The sequence below is a fragment of the Canis lupus genome, chromosome 17 (assembly GCF_048164855.1).
Source record: "Canis lupus baileyi chromosome 17, mCanLup2.hap1, whole genome shotgun sequence".
In the NCBI taxonomy this organism is placed as follows: Eukaryota; Metazoa; Chordata; class Mammalia; order Carnivora; family Canidae; genus Canis; species Canis lupus.
The window spans coordinates 14,733,653-14,756,471 of NC_132854.1; the positions used below are offsets into that span (position 1 = coordinate 14,733,653).

Here is a 22,819-nt window from a genome sequence, read left to right on the forward strand (position 1 = left end):
CTCCCTAGCTGAGACTAATATCACCTCCTCCGGCCCCAACGGTCTCTCTGGGATTCACCAACACTAAACCTGTCTGGTTCTCTCCCTACCTCTATGACTGTTCCTCTCCAAGCCCTCCTTCTCTCTCTGTCCCCTTCACAGGTCCCTTCCTAGGCTCTTCCTTCCAAGAATTCAAGCTTCTCATTGTTCTTCTTGCTCTACTCTTCCCAATATATTCCTAGGATGCTCCACATCGAAATACTCAAAGCCATATTAGCTTTTTCTCCTCAAACCCATTCCATTTTTGCCCTAACTTAGATACATTTTGTCTCCCATATGAAAATCACCCTGCCCTTTTGAGATCCCTTCCCAAACTTATTCTGCAGCCTCACCTCCTATGACCCCTGGAATGCAGCCAAGCCACCATGGAGAAGCACCAGAGTCATCACCCGGGTGGTCCATGGCTTTCACGCCTTTATACATTTTGTTTCCTTCACTCCATATACCCTGTAAACTCAAGTTTCCACTGAACGTCATGTTCTTTGTGAAGCTTCCTCTTTTCCTCCTAAGAATATTCAGGTCCTCCTCAGCGTTCCCAAAGCACTTTGTACATGCCAGTAATTTACAATATCTACTACACTGATAGCATGGTAACTCTGTATGGCCTATCCCTTCTCATTCCTATTCTTTTCACTGTTTCTTAAAGAAAGGAACTGGGAAAAAATTTTTTTTTTAAAAAAAGGGACTGGATTATATCCCTCACCGTTCAGGCACACTAAACAAGTGCCTGGCTCCTAGTAGGTCTTCAAAAATATCCGTTTTATTTAACTGATCCAGCTGTCTGGTCAGGTTTATATACAATATTGTTCAGACATAAGGGTTTATGCTAAGTAATTTTTTAAATTCCTTTAAATACTAATAATTCATTATGTAACATACACACACACACACAAACAAGAGGTAATTAACAGATTACTTTTTTTCCTACTGATATAAATATGTTATCACAAAATACAACCCTTTCAGGTTCGTGTCTGGAGAAAGTTGCCTCCACTGAACAAAGAAAACATATTCCCTTGAGAACACATATCCGTTTTGCAAGTCAGCCAACTGCTCACCACTGCTTTCTTAAAATCCTACTTTAAAAGTCCAAAATGACAAATTATCTCACAGGTCCCTAGGCAAATACTTCATTGCTTTCTGAAATGTCAGTGCTGATGTCTATCCCTCCTCAGTTTTTGCCTCATTTTAAACCAACAGAAATATCTCTTCCTGCCAGCCTACATTTTGTTTTATAAAACTCTTTTTTTCTCCTTTGTTATTTTTCAGAATATAATTTCTTTGATAAATTGCTCTTGATTTTTAAACTTTGGGAGTTAAAATACCTATAATTTCATTATCCTGTTAAAGGGCAGGAAGAAGAAACTGAGTCCCAAGTAAGATGGCCATAAAAGTGAAAACTGGAGGGGCACCTGGATGGCTCAATTGAGTGTCCCACTCTTGATTTTGGCTTGAGTCATGAGCTCAGGGTCATGGGATCAAGCCCAGTGTTGGGCTCCACACTGGGCATGGAGGCTGCTTGAGATTTTTCTTTCTCCCCTTCCTTCTCCAGCTGCCCCTCCCCCTGTTTGCCTGCTCTCTCTCTCTCTCTCTCTCTCTCTAAAATAAACAAATCTCTTTTTTAAAAAAAAGTGAAAACTGGAAAAATCATAGCAAAAGATTCTTCCAGCAATAACACTTACTAAATGGCACCAACTACTAAAGAAATGAGAAAGTAGGTTCGCAATTAAAAACATTATTATCACGTTTTAATCTTCATCAAAGTAAATGTCGCTATCCTTGTTTAACAGGTCAATAAACTGAGGTTCCAAGAGGGTTAGTAATTGCCCAAGGTCACCCAGATAATAAAGGGTAGTCCCTTGCCATATGGTGGAATGACTTGAAGTAATTTTCTCAGGAAAAACTGACCTGCCTGAAGGTTACTGTTTCTGCTCCCTGGCATGTGGTTCCTGGTCAATCACCATTGTCCTCATAAGGGAACAGCAATCCTATACTCTGCTTGCATTTATGCTGTGCAGCATGCTAAGAGCCTTCCTCCACTGTTTCATTTAGTCACTGAATGAGTTATACATGAGGCAGAGCAGAATTATCACCGTATAGATGAGGAAATGAAGTTCAGGACCTGAAGCTCAGAAACAAACCCAACATCTCCCAGTTAGTGGAGCACACTCAATGTATTCTCAAAGCCAACTATGCTCCTCAACATGGCAAACACGGCCCTAAATCAGCAGGATCTTGCCCGAGACCATCATCAGGAACTTGGCTCTACGATTCTGAAATTCAGTTGTAATAACTCATATTCATTCCTATTGGTCTAGGTGTTCTGAAACATACCCTTCTGTCATGCCGCTTAATCAGAGAGCAGTGCATCTTTCTCTCTTTGGATTTCTCATTGCAATGCTTATCCTCACCAAGCCACCTTTGGATTTTCAGCCACTGTTCGCACAGAGAGTCATTCTAAGAAAAGAAGGGTACAGCTGAAAAGCACCCACGCTATAAAACCAGGCTGCTGCTGGGTTCCATTCCCAGCTCTGCCATTTACCGTGTGACTTAGGCAAGTGATTTAAATCCTCTGTCCTCAATATACGCACTTGTAAAATGGGGAAGATGGCCCTAACTATCTCAAAGGGATTCTGTAATTCTATAGTGAGTTAATACCTCTAGAGTGCTTAGAATAGTACCGCCTACATAATAAAATTCAATAAATAAAAAAAATTCAATAAATAATAGATATTTCACAGATGGTCAGAAGGGTCCATATTGTGAGAAGAGAGAAATAAAAGGAAAATCACAGTGCACCTTGTGTGGCTCAGTCAGTTGAGTGTCCAACTCTTGGTTTCAGCTCAGGTCATGATCTCGGGGTGGTGAGAATGAGCCCCACACTGGGCTTTACACTTAGCATGGAACCTGCTTGAGATTCTCTCTCTCTCTCTCTCTCAGTCTCTCTCTCTCTCTCTCCCTCTGCCCCCTCCCTGCTCATGCTCTCTCCCTGTCTCTAAAGCCTGATGCTTTCAGAGGTCATTGTCTTGGTCTGCTCAGGCTGCTATAACAAAATCCACAGACTGACTACATGGCTTAAGCAACAGAAATTTACTTTCTCAGAGTCTGGAGGCTGAAAGTTAAGATCAAGGCGCCAGCAGGGTTGGTGTTTTGGAGAGCTCTCACCAAAGAGAGGAAATCAGTGTGTGAATGCAGGGAGAGAGAGTTTAAGCTCCCTGTGCCTTCCTTTAAAAGGACACCTTTAGAGGCACCTGGGTGGCTCAGAGTCCTGGGATCGAGCCCCATGTTGGGCTCCCTGCTGAGGAGGTTGCCTACTTCTTCCTCTTTCTCTGCAGCTCCCCCTGCTTGTTCTCTTTGTCTCAAATAAATAAATAATTTTTCTTTAAAAAAAGGCACTAATACAATCAGATCAGGGGCCCACCCTATGACCTCATTTAAACTTAATTACTTCCTTGGAGCCCCCATTGGCAAATATAGCCACACTGGGAGCTGAGCTCCAACTTGTGAATTTTGCCATGGGGGGGTGGAATTTTAGTCCCTAACAGTCACCAAAATAGTAACTTTTGTTTGGCTAAAAGGAGGTCTTTGGTGAGCTTAAAAATAAGTTTTCATGACTAACTTATTCACCAGACAACATAGCGTGTCTATAATTCCTCTCTATTTATTCAGGGAAACCTTTTTGGAAGATTAAACAGAATCTTAAGTTTCATATATTTTGACAGAAAAATAGTATGATAAATTACAGACCAAGATAAACTAACTATACTTATGTTGATGACCAATGGAGACAGAAGTACTTGGTATATACAAAAATCTTTTTTCTATTATCAGTTTTTCATTATTAAAAATTACTGCCATTCTTAGCCTTTAAAAAAAGTCCTTAACCTTTTTTTAAAGAAAAACTGGCCAGAATATCATGGACATGAATTTTCATTGTATAAATTATCCCAATCAAAATTTGTATTAACCTCTGACATCTTCATTCTCCCCTTATACCAAATCTAGGGCTAATTAATACCTATTTAAGTATTCAATTTTTGCCCTAGAGGCCGCAATAAACTTGTCCATAAGACAAGAATATATTTGCCCAATAGTAAATCTCAATGAGGAGAGAAACTCTTTTTTTATTTCATAAAACATTTTGTATAAAATTTAACTATAGCAAAATTTGGAGATTGTACAAAGGGGTAAAGATTTATGGTATCACCTCTATTAGGTAATAATTGCTACCATTATTTGGGTTCTCTCTTCCAAGTTTTATTTCCATGCATATTTTTATTAAACTTAAATTATGGTGTATGTATGATTTTATATTGTTTTTCTCAATTAACACTTCTATCAGTACACAGTCATATATAGACATGTAAGTAATACATATGTGTTGACTACACAAAATATAACTGAAATACCAATTTAACCATTTCCGTGGTGGTGTACATTAATATTGCTTCCAGTCCTCATAATTTTGTGATGGACATAATTGTGATGGACATTTCCTATACATACCTTTTTTTATCTTTGTATTATTTCCTTATATTTAATTTCCAAAGGTAGAATTGGGAGTCTACAGGTATAAATATTTATAAGGCTCTTGATATATATTCTAAAACTGCCTCTAAATTTTACTGCCACCAATAATCTTAGGTGAGTATCACTGCCACTAGACCCCATGCTATGTGGCAAAAAGTTTTCCTACCACAACAAGCAAGAAATAAAAATAGATACTTTGCTGCATTAATTTTATTTCCCTTATTACAGAGGACATTTTTCCTGTCATGGTTATTTCCTCGTTTTATTTTTCCTTTGTGAATAACCTATTCATTATCTTTACCTGTTCATCTATTAGAATTTTCATTTTTTCACTGATTTGTAGGAAGCCATATCCTTTACTCATAAATTTATTTAACAGTAAAAGTAAGAATATTAGAAGGATCCTTCACATTTTGCTGCAGTTATACTAAGTTGAAGAGTAAAATCACAATCACTAATAAATGAAAATTAAAATATTTTAGGAACATTTTGCCAAGTTCTGACAGTCTTTGAGGGACAATTTTAGAGGTTTTAAAAGTCTTTACTTTCACTGAAACTCACCTGTTATAATTATACTTATCTTTTGAAATTAAAATAAAGAGTTTATTTCCCAAACATGGTACATCACCCAATTAAAGACAAATTGTCTTATTTCCTATCCCTCCACCTTTTAATGCATTGTTGAAACAATTCAATGAATTCAAATAAAACAGATAATTCTGCCCCTCTAAAACTGATGTTTACACTAAATTTCAAATTATCTGACATTGTTTAATATTACATTATTATTAATCATCTCCATTCACTGAAAAATTGCTAAGTGCCAGAGAACGTGCTGAGTGTTTTAGATCATTATATTCTCCAAACAAACCGTTGAGGTGGTTTTAGCCACTCCACTTTACAACTGAGAAAACATGGGTTCAGAATGGGTAACCATCTGGCCAAGGCCAGTCAGCTCACAGGTGATGGAGAGAAATGCAAACCTAGGCCCTGTGTCCCTCACCACTAAGCGTCCAGCCTGATATTTCTGCTGCCCTTACCTGGTTACTACCATTGTATAGTAACCAATACTGACTAAGACAACTTAGAAACAGACATTTATCAAGCGTATTTGGTATATACATTGGGACTGGAAATTCCTCAAATGATATTTCCATTAATAAAGATTAACATATTTTTAAAGATTCATTTACATCAACGTGGATGGAACTGGAGGGTGTTATGCTAAGGGAAATAAGTCAACTGGAGAAAGACAATTATCATATGATTTCACTCATATGTGGAATATAAGAAATAGTACAGAGGACTGTAGGGAAAAGAGAGGAAACTGAATGGGAAAAAAATCAGAGAGGGAGATAAACCATGAAAGACTCTTTGGGAAACAAACTGAGGGTCGCTGGAGGGGAGCAGAGTGGGGGGATGGGGTTAACTGGGTGATGGGCATTAAGGAGAGCACATGATGGGATGAGCACCAGGTGCTCATTTAAACACGACTGACAAATTACTGAATGCTACATCTGAAACTAATCATGTACTATATGTTGGCTAATTGAATTTTAATTTAAAAAAACAAAATTGCTTTCAAAAACCTCAAAAAAATAAAGATTTATTTATTTGAGGAGGGGTTTGCTCCAGGGTGGCTCAGTTGATTAAGTGTCCAACTCTTGATTTCATCTCAGGTCATGATCTTGGGGTTGTGAGGTCCAGCCCCCCATCAGCTCTGTGCTCAGCATGGAATCTGCTTGTCCCTCCCCCTCTGCTCCTCTCTCTCTCTCTCTCTCTCTCTCAAATAAATAAATAAAATCGTAAAAGAGAGAGAGAAAGAGAGCAGGGGGAGGGGCAGAAGGAAAGGGAAAATCCTCAAGTAGACTCCTTGTGGAGCCAGATCCTAGGATCCTGAGATCATGACCTGAGCAGAAATCAAGAGTCAGATGCTTAACTGAATTACCCAGGTGCTCCAAATGTTTACATTTGCCAAGTTTAGCCTATCATTACTTTTTAAAAGTTCAGCCTATGTAACATATTAAAATTTAAAATAGAATTGTTAACTGGTAGTTCAAATGGCAGAAATCACTTTCCTGTGAACATTGTAAAATTCTCAAATTAAACACTTTGCTTACTTTTGATACATTAGCATACAGAACTTTAGGTTAATCAGATAAACAATACGTCCCGGAAAGTGAACCAATTGCTCCATCTTCAAACCATTTTCAGAGGAAGTACAACCTACATCCCCACAGGCACAAGAACCTCAGCCCAGTTAGTGGGGAAATGGCAAAGAAGAAGTCAATTCTCTCCCACAGATTTCAGAGGAAGCATGGCTCTGTGGACACTGCGATTTTAGACTTCTGACCCCCAGAGCTGCAAGACTATCAATCTAATATTTTTAGGCCACCCAACTGGTACTTACCAGGAGCCCCAGGAAATTAATACAGTGATTTTTTAAAATAATATTTACTGGACTTTTCCCATTAAATGGACATCTTTAAGTGCCACTAATGCATCCATTTAGGAATACAATCAACCCATTAACCATCAAGCCAAAAGGAAATGGTGATAGATTTGGTATCCAAATTTCTCTACTCACATTTCCCTTCAGAATACACACACACACACACACACACACACACACACACTCAAAAGTTTGATACATTTAGATTTTTTACATAGGTTATCATAAATTTTGAAAAAGAATTCAAGGGGCGCCTAGCTAGCTTAGTTGGTAGAGCATGCAAGTCTTGATCTTAGGGATGTGAGTTCAAGCTCCACGTTGGGCATGGAGCCTACTTAAAAATCAATGAATAAAAATAATTTTTAAGGGATCCCTGGGTGGCTCAGCAGTTTGGCGCCTGCCTTCGGCCCAGGGAGTGATCCTGGAGACCCCGAATCAAGTCCCACATCAGGCTCCCTGCATGGAGCCTGTTTCTCCCTCTGCCTGTGTCTCTCCTTCTCTGTGTATGTGTCTCTTTTATTAATAAATAGGTAAAATCTTTTAAAATAATAATACTAATTTTTAAAAAGAAAGAAAATGAGAATTCAAAAGAATCAGAGTGCCCAAAAAGATCTTTCTTGGGCATCTAGCCTAGGACAACATGAGAACAGAAACTTGAAGTATCCTGCTCAAAGTCATAGAGTGTACCACCCAGACAGGAGCTCAATCTCATTTCCAACACTATTACTGTTCAGTGTGCTGCTTCTGACATAGGAATTATTTTTTAAATTGGTGTAGACCTTCCTTAAGAGCTTCTAGATAAAGTATAGACCTTCACCAGAAATCTATTTGTTTTAGTAGTCAATTTTTTAAAAATTCAAAATATTCCATTGAAATTACACCACTAACAGTTTGGCTGCTAGTGGAACTAGTTGTCTTCAGATAATTAGATATTTTCAGATAACATATATATATATATATATACACACACATATGTATATATAAAATGCTCATATATATACATATATAAAATTACATATAAAATTACAAGTTATACATTGTATTCTGTCCTGGACATAACAAAAAGCTGTCTTTACAAGGGAGGAGATAATTTTTTAAAAATCATACAGTATATTCTCTTTAATTAACCCAAATAAGAGATTTGCTTTTCGAAAATAAGACTAGGGTGCCGACATAAGGTGCTGCTTTCACTTCACTCCTCCCTGATGTCCTGCCAGCTTTGGGACACAGAGATTGCCTTTTCTCACCTAGACAGACCTATAATTCTTACCATGAATGCAACTTATTTTAAAATGAGGTGAGCTTCTTCCCCTGGCATCCTGATACAGGAAAATGGTAGTCATCACACTACTGTGGTTGTACAGAAAAAAAAAAACAAAACTATAAAAACGAAGGCAGTTTTTTTAAAAAAATGATCATGGGGACGCCTGGGTGGCTCAGCTGTTGGGTGCCTGCCTTTGGCTCAGGTCGTGATCCCAGGATCCAGGATAGAGTCCTGCATCAGGCTCCCTGTGAGGAGCCCACTTCTTCCTCTGCCTATGTCTCTGCCTCTCTTTTTCTCTCTGTGTCTCTCATGAATAAATAAATAAATCTTTTAAAAAAATGATCATGAACTACTTTCATAATAAAAAAAATAAATGCAGCAGGCACTCACAGGTCACAGTGATCTAGAAATCACTAAAGAACAGTTTCCTACTATACAAAAAAAAGGTGTTATTTTTAGCACCTTGGAGCTGGAATCATCAATAATTGGCATTCTAATTTGAAAGTCGTTGAAGTCTGTTTGTTTAAGTGATTTTGATCAATTCCCTGCCAAGTGTAGTTTGTTTTCCTGCCCTTCAACCACATTGTTTCTTATTCTACTTTCCAAATTATACAGTACATTTCCTCATGAAGACTAAATTTTCTGTAAAAACTGTATTCTGCTTTTTTTCTTTTCTGGTTACCAATTCTCTTTTTCTTTGCATCTAATAGGATATGCTTTTTCAGTCTTCCTTTTGTCTCATATAGACCTAAAGAATATTTTCTTGTCATCTTTGGTGCATTTCACCTCCTATTCACCATTTGTTTACTGGTTTTACCCTCATATGCCATCACTGATATGCACTATTTCTAGTGTAATATTCTTTTGTAATCCCTACTTTGTTGGCCATTTCAAATCCGCAGCTCTGTGTAGTTACAAGGGTTCCACCCTGTTCTCTTCATCCTCTTGCTACCCTTACAAGTACTGCTTTAAGAAGCAAACAAGTGCACATGGATCCTTCCACTTAGAGATCCTTTTATCATTTATTTAAGCTTACTGAAGTTGACTTTCCTGAAATTCATTTTCTTTAGATTGATGTTTTCACTTCTTTGAAGTTTACACAAAGACTACCAATCTTTAAATGCATCTCTTAATTTAATGAAATATTCACTAAAGAAAAAGCTCTAGCATGCAGGTCAAGAGTAGCTATAAACACCAACACAATCTCACCTCTTTTTGCTCTCTCCCCAGACCCTACCAGAGGTGTTTCTACAACCACTACACTCTCTTGCCTTTAATCCACTGACTGTAATTCTCTCATTAAATAGTTGTGCCCAATACGCACTCTGGATGATGGCTAGTGCATTTCAATCTCATCGTGATTTATCAAGACAGGTGAAATCTGGCAACATGACAGGTGAAATCTGGCAACATGTGTCAGAGATAGTTAATAAACTGGTCAAAGGGCAGGTTAACTGTCAATAAGTGATTCTGAGTAGTCTAAAAAACACAGAGTAAAATGGGAAAAACACATAGCCTGAACTTAATAATGAAAATAGATTTCTCCCCTTCTAAGTACTAACCAGGCCCGACCCTGCTTCGCATCCAAGATCAGATGAGATCAGGTGCGTTCAGGGTGGTATGACCATAGACTGAAAATAGATTTCTTATGAATGACATTCCCCACAGTGATTAGTAATTACGTTAATCCTTCATTATGTGCTTCGCTGATCACTATCAAGAATAACAAAACACATTTGCCCTTTATTCAATTAAAATATGTGGGAGTAAGTACAGAAATCTAAGAAAATGAAAGTTTAGCTCTTAAAATGTCCCTCAAGTTGGGACGCCTGGGTGGTGCAGTCTGTTAAACAACCAACGCTGGGTTTCAGCTCAGGTCATGATCTCAAAGTCTTGAGATTAAGGGCTCCGAGCTCAGTAGGAGTCTGCTTAGGATTCTCTCTCGCCCCCTCTGCTCCTCCCTACCACACACAGGAGTGCACATGCAGATGTGCACTCTCTTGCTCTCTCTCTCAAAAATAAATAAATAAATCTTTAAAAAAGTAAAGTAAAATAAAATGTCCCTCAACCCTACTTGATCACATTGTTGGCTTTTCTGCATCTCTTGGCATCTCAATTCCACATCTGGAAGATACAATGAACTTTCCTGGTGTTAATGACAAGCGGTACAACCACCTTCTTTTGCAGCTTGATTCTCCCAGTCAATGCCATGTGCCACCTGATTCATGGTTCAACTCCACTGAATAATTCAATGCTAGCAAATGCAATGGTTTCCTTATTAAAGGCACTTAGCCTTATGTTCTCTGAATTTTTAAAAATAACTTTAAATAAATCATAACTTACTTGAAAAACAATTTTTCCAAGAGTTTTCTGCATATGGTGACTACACCTGGGTATCAATTAGCTTATAAAATTGCTTTCATCCCTGGCTAGAATGAGAGCCCTGGGAAGCAAAGCCAGGCAGGAATGAGAAGGAGACATGATCCCCATGACATGATTTATAACATATTTTAAAGAAATCTAAAAACATATTATGGAGTATGTATCTGAAATTTGTCTGATTTCTTTGAACATCAAAATTTTCTAATCTATTTGCATTTCTATTTTTTAAAAAGCATTTTATTTATAAGCAATTTCAGGATCAAATCTAGTCCATAAAGGATATAAATTGAGATCTTTTAATACATGACTATTTGATAGTGAACACAACCTGAAGAAAAAGAGGTCTACAGAGTTTTCACTTTAACCTTTCTCTCCTGTGTTTGTCTCCTAATTCTGGTGGAAATCTTTTATACTTTAAATAAAAGTGATGAGTGCTTTTCTATGATTTAGAATAGCCAGCTTCACAGAACTATGTGAATAAGGCATCATTACATTGATATAACAAACCTTTGACCACTGGTATTTCTGGTAACTACTCTTCATAGTATACAAAGAAATCTTAAAATAAGTAATGAATATGTTCTAATAAATTGAGAGACAGATTCAGGTAAACGGTATGAATATGAATATAACAGATTTTAACATAAATCATTATTAATTCTCATAAAACTCTGTATGACAGATATTTTATCCTCCATGAACCGATGAAAGAAAGAAAAGAGGCTAATAAATTAAACTATCTTGCCAACGTCGTATGGGTAGTAATGGCAGAGCTGGGATTTGAACTCCACTGTGTCTGATTTCAAAGCTTCTCACTAGGGGATCCCTGGGTGGCGCAGCGGTTTGGCGCCTGCCTTTGGCCCAGGGCGCGATCCTGGAGACCCGGGATCGAATCCCACATCAGGCTCCCAGTGCATGGAGCCTGCTTCTCCCTCTGCCTGTGTCTCTGCCTCTCTCTCTCTCTGTGACTATCATAAATAAATAAAAATTAAAAAAAAAAAGAATATACTCCAAAGCTTCTCACTATATCGTGCTGCCTTTGTTTTCAATTAAGTTTAGGATTCCCTAAATTTATTAAAGACACACATCCCATAAATTAGAATCAACAGTACATTGAAAACCTGATTTTAACTAACAGCTTTCAGGCAAAACACTTTCTTCACATTAATAAGGAAAACACTGACTCATCTAACTTGTGTTTCTTCTTGTGCTGCCCCTCCATCACCCAGCCCCATCAGAATGCTAGTAAGTACTCATATGAACAGAAGGTAAACAGCAACAGCAGAGAAGAGATACAGAGGGTGTGAGTAATCTACAAATTGGGTAACCATTCCCAAACAATCAAGAGTAAACTGAATTAAACAGTTTGTGCAGTGTGTGTCTAGAAAGGGAAAAAAATGATTTCAATTACAAAGACAGTCTTTATTCTTTTTTCAGTAAACTGCATTCATTTTTAAAAGTGAAAAAATGATCTCAAGTACTTAAATCATACTATTTTCAGATATCTCTTCAACTTAAGTAATTTAGAGATTCAATTCTAATCACTTGCAGTAAAAACACTTACAAGTATTTAAGATTATTCTTGAAACTACCCTGCCTGTTAATCTACATATATTGGGTCCCTTGCCTAAATATAAAGTTGTTAAGGAACATTCATGTATCACTATTTTTACTCTAAGTTTTGTTTTGATCTTCGAAAAAGTTTTTCCAGAGCTCTGTAAATTTTGGAAGCTCATTATTTTATTTTATAGGGATATTAGCTTCATTATGCAAGGCGTTCAATCGCTGCTATCAATAGGATCTGTGTTCATCCACAGAGACATTTCAAATGAAGTGAAAAACATTTGCAGACTACATTATGTTTTGAGAGTGAATGATTTTAAAAGATGTCAAGTTCTACTTAAGGAGTTTTCTATGAAATAGCATTTATATTAGAGAAAGGGTAGGGGGAGGTGAAAGATATAAGTCATCAGAATTTCATTTATTTTTAAATATAATTAAGCTCTCAGAAAGCATCAGCATTTTAACTTTGAAATATCTTTTTAAAGACATTACTGAAATCCCTTTTCTAATGCATCTCTGAAAATGAATTCACTTTAATAAGTGGGAGGATTTGTGAAGAAAAACAGACTATAAGCACAAAGGAAGGATAAAATGTTTAATTGTATTAATTATACTTTCATGATATGCCATTGTCACTGACATACATATTTACCACATTTATAAACTTCTAGAACAATACACTGTAAGATATGGTCATGTGTATTAGAGTTGCCTGAAGCACCATCCATAGACCTTTGTGCCACAGATAAATGGAAGTGCAATATAGAGCCTTCTCATTATGTGAGAAATCATCCATGTCCTTGTGAATATTTTATTGCTTGTAATATCATGGGTTTACATTTTGGTTGAGAACTGAAATCCCTGCCTTAGGAGGTGATTTGATCCTCCTTGATCCCAGATCCTTTCCAATCAGTCTTGTTTTACCTACACTAATCCTAGAATTTGGATGCAAACTAATAAATTATTATTTCTTTAAAAAAGTGATTTCCAGGGCAGCCCGGGTGGCTCAGCGGTTTAGCGCCACCTTCAGCTCAGGGCCTGATCCTGGAGTCCCGGGATCGAGTCCCACGTCAGGCTCCCTGTATGGAGCCTGCTTCTCCCTCTGCCTGTGTCTCTGTCTCTCTGTGTGTCTTGTGAATCAATAAATAAAATCTTTTTTTAAAAAAAAGTGATTTCCAGGACAATGACTTATCCAAAATTGGGAAATAACAATACTAAAAATAAATGAGAGGAAAAATAAGCTTATTTTCACATTTTTTTTAATAAAACACAATCTTTTTAAATGACCTAAAAGCTAATTTTAATGGCAATTGAGAATTCTATTGATCTTTGCCAACACTTTCATTTTCTTTTATTATAGTAATGGTGAGACTTGAAAATACTGATTTCTTCAGGCTCAAAAAAGATACTTGATTTAAGGCCCAACTGCCACACCCAAAAAATGTACGAAACTTTATGTGGCTTATGAGCAGTGGCACTACTTGCTCATTCTTGTATTTTTCATAACATTGAGCAGAGTCCTACTAACACAGGATAGGAAATTACTGTTTTGTTAAGTCAAGAAGTGAAATTAAACATATCAACTTTGTAAATTCCTGTTTATGTTATGCATGCTGTAAGCCCTACGCAAAACTCAGGAAGAAAAATTACTCTTTCCTATGAACATTATTTATTTTAAAAAATTGCTTACATCTAACAAATTATTTTAATTTATATATGCTTTTTTTGCTGAATCTTTCAGTATTTCAGAAAAAAAAGTTTTTATTCCCAACTGACAATAGGGAACAGCAGCTCATCCTTAATTCATTAAGTGCCATTTTTTTACCCACTGACATTTGTCAAATTATAGGATTCATTATAACAGGGATGTAGAGTTATGGCTTTAGCTCTTTTTGTTCTAATCCTTTTTTCATGTATTCTTTCTTTTGATTTGTGACCTTCATTACCCAGAGAGCTCATTTAATGCTTTCAGTTCAGTTCCAGGAGGATAAGCAGTCAGATACTGTAGGAATTATTTTACATACCATAGTTATTAACATGATTACTCAGAGAAATTATATTAATATCCAAGGCACTCCAATACTTCCAGGAAAAAGAAAGCTTCTTTATCAGAACTTTTCCTTTAGCATAGAGAACACATTCTTAACTATTTACAGTTAAAATTCCCGAGTGAAAGTTTCTTCAGCCAAGTAGAAATGGATTATATAAAGAGTTCATTGTAGATGCAGATCACTTAGGTCACAGATTTCCTTTTTTTCTGATTATAAAATAATGTATTCTGATTATACTAAATTTAGAAAATAGAAAATAGTATAAATTAAATAAAATCACCCATAATCCCACATACCTAGAAATAACCCTATCATTCTAATATGTTTCCTTTATCTTTTTTTCGATTCAGGTTAAAGGTATTTTGTGTGTGTAAATTTAAGATTACTCTATATTTAGAATTCTAAATCATTTATTAACTAACATTATATATGAGTATTTTTCCTGTAATTAAATATTTTTCAAAAGTTAGGGTGCCTGAGTGGCTCAGTCAGTTAAGCATCTGCCTTTGGCTCAGGTCATGATCTCAGGGTCCTGGGATAGAGCCCCCATAGTGGGCTTTCTGCTTAGAAGGGAGTCTGCTTCTCCCTCTCCCTCTGCCCTTCCACCCCACTTGTGTCCACACTCTCTAACTCAAATAAATAAACAAAACCTTTAAAAAATATATTCTTCAAAAGCATCATTTTAATTTTAATAGAAAATAAATGTACCATAACTTATTTTATGTTCATTATTTTGTTTATAATGATAGCTTCAAAGTAAAACATATATCAAAACGTATCAAATATTATAGATTTTAAATATTCACAGTTACTGAATGTCAACCATGCCTCATAAAGCTGATAAAAATAATTTTTAAACAATCTCTCATTGCATAGGACACCTGGCTGGCTGAGTTGGTAGAGCATGAGACTCTTGATCTCAGTTCTCACCCCACATTGGTTGTAAAGATTACTTTAAAAAAATAAAAAAATAAAACGTTTTTTAAAAAAATTCTCAGGGCACCTGGGTGGCTCAGTTGGTTAATCTTATTCCTGATTTTGTTCAGGTCGTGATCTCAGGGTCATGAGACCAGCCCCATATCAGGCTCCGCACTCAGTAGAATCTGCTTGAGATTCTCTTTCCCCTTCTCCCTCTGCCCCTTCCCCCACTCATACTCACTCTCTAAATAAAGAAATAAATACTTTTTAAAAATTACTACATAATTTAAAAAATTATTACATAGTTGGTTGGTTCCATGTTTAGCTAAAATAATGTGGTAAGAAATACAATTCTCCACTTCATTTCAAAAGGAATATAACTTTGTACACTTATGGCTTAATTATAGATTTAATAAACACATTTTGATTCTTCCACAGTTCAGAAATTCTTCTGAAACTTATTTTACTAAAATATCTACTATGCCACTTAAGTTTAGAACTAAAAAATATTTGGGGGTTAAACCAGGCAAATATTCATTGCTATCACGATGGCTCACATTAACTGATGACTTTCCATGAGCTAGACAATGTGTAAGCATTGTATATTACACAACAATTATCTTCTCGTTTCCTTCAATAAAATTAGGCAAAACAAAGTAAAAAATGTGATAATACTAAGTAATGAAGTCAGGAGGAAGCTTACCTACAGAATTCAAAGTCCTTGGAAATGTTTAGCATTATTCCCTAGATTTCAAGAAGCAAAATCTCCAGAAAGGCCAGTAAGTATGAACTATGTATTCATACAATGAAATACAACAAAAAGAACTACTGATACCTGTAATGAAACCATGAATGATGAACATCTAAAACACAATGGTGAGTGAAGAAACTCAAACACAAATGAGTATATGTTGCATGATTCAATTTATATGGAGCCCAAGAAAAGACAAAACTAATCTATACCTTTCAGAGTCAGAAAGTGGTTGATCCCGTAGTGAGGATGGGGAGAGAATCAATTTAAAAAGGTATGAAGGGGTGCCTGGGTCTCAGTTGTTTAAGTGCCAACTCTCCATTTCAGCTCAGGTCATGATCTCAGGATCATGGGATCCAGCCCTGCGTAGGACTCCATACTCAGCACAGTCTGCTTGGAATTTTCTTTCTCCTTCTCCCTCTGGACCTCCCACAATAAATAAACAAACAAACAAACAAACTTTTTAAGGGGATGGGAGCATGAGGGAACTTCCAGGAAGTGACTACACAGGTGTATACAGTTGTCAGAACACACAGTAAACATATAAAACCATGTATTTTATGATACATTACTTATCCTTATTAAAGTAAAATGAAATAAAATAAATCTCTGGGAATCTAAGGATTAGCTCTAAAATCATTCCAATCCAATGCTCATATCTTTTGCATAGCATGACCCTATGACATTTAATGAATCCTACTGGATACAAGGACAACCACCATCACATGGTGGCATATAACTAATGATGATGCTGAAGAGAAAGAATTTCCTTTTCACAATCAAAAAATAAAATTAAATGAGAAAACCCATTTCATATTTAAATACTCTACTTTTAAATAAACTAATAAGATCAATAAAATCCAATATAAGGTCAGAAGTAAAAATGAACATAAGGTCAAAGAATCACAGACAGAACCTTCTAATATCCCTCTAAAATCAGCCTATCGGGGGATCCCTGGGTGGCTCAGCAGTTTAGTACCTGCCTTTGGCTCAGAGCATGATCCAGGAGTCCCAGGATCGAGTCCCACATCAGGCTCCCTGCATATATCCTGCTTTTCCCTCTGCCTGTGTCTCTGCCTCTCTCTCTCTCTCTATCTCTACGTCTTAAATGAATAATAAATAAATAAATAAATAAATAAATAAATAAACAAACAAACAAACAAATAAATAAAGTTAGCCTATCATGGGGTGCCTGGGTGGTTTGGTCAATTAAGTGTTCAACTCTTGATTTTAGCTCAGGTCATGAGCTCAGGGTTGTGAGATCGGGCCCTGAGTCAGGCTCTGTGCTCAGCAGGGAGTCTGCTTGAGATTCTCTCTCTCTCCATCTCCCTCTGTCCCTCCCATTGCTATCTCTCTCTCTCTCTTTCCTCTCTCCCTCTCTCCTGTGAATGGATAAAATCATTAATTAATAATTAATTAAAATTAAATTAGCCTATCCTGGTCTACTTTGAAGCAACATATTGTGGAGCTAAATAGTTTTCATATTCAAATTGTTTTTCTTCCATAAACACAGCCGAAGCTGACTCCCTATAAATTCCACCCATTGCATCTTGTTCTGCCCTAGTTAGCAACCCTCTCTTCCATGACAGCCCTAGGGATATGTGCCAAGAACAAGCAAATTTCCTTTAAGTTCCTGTTATAATTAGACTACACAATTCCCTCAACTCTTCCTCATTATAGCACATCTTTTAAGTTACTTCACCTTGCTATTTTTAAAGTATAGTTTCATTCATCCATCCCTCTATTCATCCATACTTCTATGTGACATTTAAAACAAAAAGAAAAGGAGCCCTGTTGGTGATGATCACAGCCAATGTATTCCCCAAAGTGTAATATGAAGGATGAAGACAGAATCAGCCAGGATTCTCCCATTGACTACCAAGAGAGGTGGTAGATACAACTCAACACATAAAGCAGACAGTGGGAGAGAGATTTCAGAAGCATGACTCTGGTGGTCTCACTGGAAGCTTCCTCAGCAAAGCCAGGCTTCCAAAGCCTTCCCCTCCTGACCTCTTCTTTGAGTAATGCAGCACTCTGCAGAACAATCTGATGGTCCCAGGGCTTGTGTGGGAGAACACCTGTGAGACTATCCAGCTTCTAAGAAACAGTTGACCAATATGGGTTATACGTGGAGAGAAAAACTTAACCAATTCAAATATAAAATGTGCCTCTTCCATAAAAAGGACATTATCAGTCCTTGAATAAGAAATGTATCATATGCAACTCTGCAGGTATTGATGATACAAGTTTTCCTGGAGAATCAACATTGAAGGGAAATGAAGAGATGGTCTACAAACTCAAAGGAACAACTGTTACGGATGCTCAGGAGAAAAACATCCAAACTCTGTAATTACTGGGAATTTCTTTGCAATTTTTAACCCTGGCAAAATGCTTAGAATCTATAGTCTTAAAAAGTAATAATAAAGGAAGTTAAAGGAATAGGCCACGATAGGAAAATAAGAAATACATAAATAACACGAAAGGGCTTGGGATATTACAATACAAAGAATTAGTAAAATGTAAACCTAGAAAACAGATAAAACCAAAACCTCAGAAATAAAAAGTATTACACTGCGAAAACATAAATGAGTAAAAAATAAGAAGAAAAAAACTAAAGAAAAAATCTCAAAGATAGAAAATTAAGAAAGATAAATGAAGGTAAAGCCAGGGCACCAAAAAAAAAGAGGGAGTAAAAAGTAAGACAAGTGAAAAAGAATAATTACTATGTAATTATTAAAAGAATTAGAGAAATTCAAACATTAAAAATGTGTAAAATTATAAGCTGAGACATACACAGAAATATGCTCAGTGTCATGCATTATCAGGGACATGCAAATCAAAACCACAATCAGAGAACACCTCACAAAGCGTCAATATGGTGGTATTATAATAAAGCAAAAAAAGTGTTGGCAAGGATGCACAAAAATTGGAACACTTGCACACTGTTGGTGGAGATGCAAAATGGTGCAGCCACTCTGAAAAACAACAGTATGAAGTTTCTTTAAAAAAATCAAAAATAGAACTAGCATATGATCCACCAATCCCACTTCTGAGTATTTGTCCAAAAGAATTGAAATCAGGATCTCAAAGAGAGATTGGCACTCCTATGTTCATTGCAGCGTAATTCACAATAGCAGGATAGCCAAGATGTGGAAACAACATAAACATCCATCCATTGACAAATGGATGGATAAATGGATAAAGAAACTGGTGTGTGTGCGTGTGTGTGTGTGTGTGTGTGTGTTCCAGAAATATAAGTGTATCTACCTACATATCATTGAATACTACTCAGCATTTTTTTAAAAAAGGAAGTTCTGCAATGTGTGACAATATGGACAAACCTTATGGACATGATGCTAAGTGAAATAAGGCAATCACAGAAAGGCCAATGCTGCATGATGTCACTTACATGCGGTATTTAAAATAGTCGAATTCATAGACTCAAAGAGTAGAACAGTGTTTCTGGGGACTAGGGGAGGGGAAAATGGAAGGCATTGGTCAACAGGAACAGTTTCGGTCAAAAAAAGATGAGCAAGCTCTAGAGATCTGCAGTAAAACACTATAACTATGGTCAACAATCGTATGTTACACACTTAAAATTTTAAGAGGGGAGATCTCATATTAAGTATTCTTTCTGCAATAAAATAAATAAAATAATAATAATAAATATGATAGAAAATAAAAGAAGTAGTAAATGGCAAAAAAAAAAAAAAAAAAAAAAGAAAAGATGTTTTAAGTTAAACCAGGAAGGTTTTTTATAATTTTAAAGGGAAAATAGTCTAAGCATTAAGTGGGCTAATAAACCAAGACAAACACTCTAAAGAATAAACAGAAACAGTTCAAATGCATAGAAGAGGTTCTTTAAATAATAAAGTAAGATAGATGATTCTCTTAGATGCAGTTAAGAATTTGTTTTGAGTTCAGTGCAAATGTGGCAGATCTCCTGCAGATTAGCCCAAAAGACTCACAATTCCTGGCAAAGGATATTGAAATAGTTTTAATGGAAAGCTGAGGGCAGTGAGCTAATGAAAAGTCTCGGAAGATCAAAATAGCCCACTTATCATGGCAGATGCTTACCCAGCCCTGATATCCACTGGCCCTCGAATACCAGGTAGGAAGAGGAAAATGAGAGCATAGCTTTAAAAATGCATGCAGCTGAGATGGGCTGTGGGGCCACAGGTGTGTGTTTCAGGGATTGGTAAACCGAGGAAGACTTGAACACTTTAAATAACTACAGAGAGTGAGGCATCAGAGAGAAGGAAGTTGGAAATGTGAGAGCAGTGATAATTGAAGGAGGAAGTTCCAGACTAGATAGGCTAGGATAAAGAGCTCAGAGAAAACTGCAGAGAAATTCATTAAATGTAAATCCTTTTATAAAGCAGTTTTTAATGCAATACTACAGAGCTCACTGAAAAGCCCAAGGCTTAACCAAAAGGGCCAATAATGAATGCAGATTTGGGGATATAGTTGCTCTCGGCATTACTTCAAGAAAAAAGGAATTAGGGAAAGACAAGTTCACAATGATTGGTTAGGTAACTTATTTCTCCCCATGGGATGCACCCTATGTTTCATAGACCCTAAAATCTTCCACAGCTGGGATCTAATGACCGTTCCCCATTACAGCATATATCTAATTAATGACTCTCCCAGAAATTATATTTTGCCTAGAGGACAATATAACTTGCTTCGATGGTAGCAAATCCTAATCCATGCAAAGAGTCTAATTAACCCCTCAGGAATGGTTCCTTCTGGGTCAATTCAAATTAGTTGGCAAGAGTATTCGCAATGTCTCTCAAAAGGCCCAGGGTTCCAGGCCACCTACAGGATGCGTGACATGGAGAGGGGCAGAGCAACCAGTTTCCAGACATACATATGCTTTTTCAATCAAAGCAACTCAGTCTGCTATTATCACCTTTAAAATTCTTTTTTAGGGACACCTGGGTGGCTCAATGGTTGAGCATCTGCCTTTGGCTCAGTGTGTGATCCCAGGTCCGGGGATCAAGTCCTGCATCAGGCTCCTTGTGAGGAGCCTGCTTCTCCCTCTGCCTGTGTCTCTGCCTCTCTCTCTCTCTCTCTCTGTCTCTCATGAATAAATAAATAAAAATCTTTTTTAAAAAACTCTTTAAAAAAAACTCTCTAACAAAGAAAATTTGAAAAACCCTACGATATATTATTGAATTTACCAAAAAGTTACTATCTTTCTCCTCAAAATTTCAGAGCCTTCCTTTTTGGTGGAAATATTTTTCAAACTCTTTGTTATTATTGTCTCCTCAAACCTTGGAGCTAGATTAGTCAGCCTAACATTCTGCAAAAGGAACTGCAATTTAAAACATACTGCAGGGCAGTAAACCCCAGTGGCCCAGTGGTTTAGTGCCGTCTTCAGCCTGGGGCGTGATCCTGGAGTCCTGGGATCGAGTGCCACGTCGGGCCCTTTACACGGAGCCTGCTTCTCCCTCTGCCTGTGTCTCTGCCTCTCTCTCTCTCTCTCTCTCTCTCTCTGTGCCTCTCATGAATAAATAAAATAAAATATTTATAAATAAATAAATCAATCAATCAATCAATCAATCATACTGTACTAGTTGTTAGGGCTGCCATAACAAAGTACCATGAACTGTAAGGCTGCTTAAGCAACAGAAATGTACCATCTCACATTCTAGGTTAGGAGTCTGAGGTCAAGGTGTCAGTAGGGCTGGTTACTGCTGAGGCCTGTGAGGAAGGATCTGTCCCAGCCCTCCCATGTTGGCTTATACAAGGAAAAGGCCATTCTGATAAAAGACCATCTCCAAATAAGCTCACATTCTGAGTGTCAGAACTGCAATATATGAATTTGGGAGAGACGTGATTCGAACCATTATACTTACTATTTGCATATGACCATTACTACTACTCAAGACAATAATTGAGATGAATTTTTTAAAGATCAGACTATAAATGCTCCCAAATAACTTTGATTCTTGGTTGCCAGCCATTCATGGCTCCATACAAACTAAGATACTGATCCCAAGGCCTGTAAATTAGTTTATTGTAATATCACTACAAGAATTATAATAGATCATGTTTTGACAAATCAAACTCCAAATTATGTCAAGCAAAACTATGCTGCAGCTTCTAACCTCCATAATTTAGTTATTAGATTATCTGTATGCATAGTTGCCTGCCACAAAATCCTCCTTCATGGGAAGACTGGGTGGCTCAGCAATTGAGCATCTGCCTTCAGCTCAGGGTGTGATCCCAAAGTCCCAGGATCCAGTCCCACATCAGGCTCCTTGCCTGGAGCCTGCTTCTCCCTCTGCCTGTGTCTCTGCCTCTCTCTCTCTCTCTCTCTCTCAAATAAATAATAAATAAATAAATAAATAAATAAATAAATAAATAAATAAATAAATAAATAAAATCTTTTTTTAAAAAATCCTCCTTCAGAAATAAGAAATGGCCTTCTTTCAGAAATTGATCATAGCCAGAGTAAACCACTCGCAATATAGCCTATAACACTCCCCAAACTGTCATGTTTAAGAAACAACTTTGAAAAGAACATCTTAAAAGTGAGACAGAAAAAAAAACTTATTTCATCCCTTTTAGCAAGAGGACAAAAAAATAAATGCTTTCGAATGAAGGCAAAGACTCTAAGCACAGTTAAATTTTTAAATGACCATTACGAAGCTCTCTACATCAAATAAGGAGGGAAACACAGAGTGAGGGAATGGGAATAAGGGGAAGACAAAAAAGGAAGACAGGCAGGGAAAGGAGAGAACTTGGAGACACAGAAAGGCTGCCTGATGTAAAATACTTTCCACTCGAACCCCCAAATCTCCAGGAAGCTAACAGAAATGAGGGCTTTAGGAACTTGAAGATGCTGAAGCTTTGTACCCACA

The 22,819-nt window shown here is 36.9% G+C and overlaps 1 protein-coding gene across 3 annotated transcripts in view; it reads right to left on the minus strand.

Annotated features, from left to right (window-relative positions):
• Positions 1–22,819, minus strand: part of HS6ST3 (heparan sulfate 6-O-sulfotransferase 3) — a 631,086-nt gene that overhangs the window by 570,828 nt on the left and 37,439 nt on the right. The gene's annotated exons all lie outside the window — the stretch shown is intronic.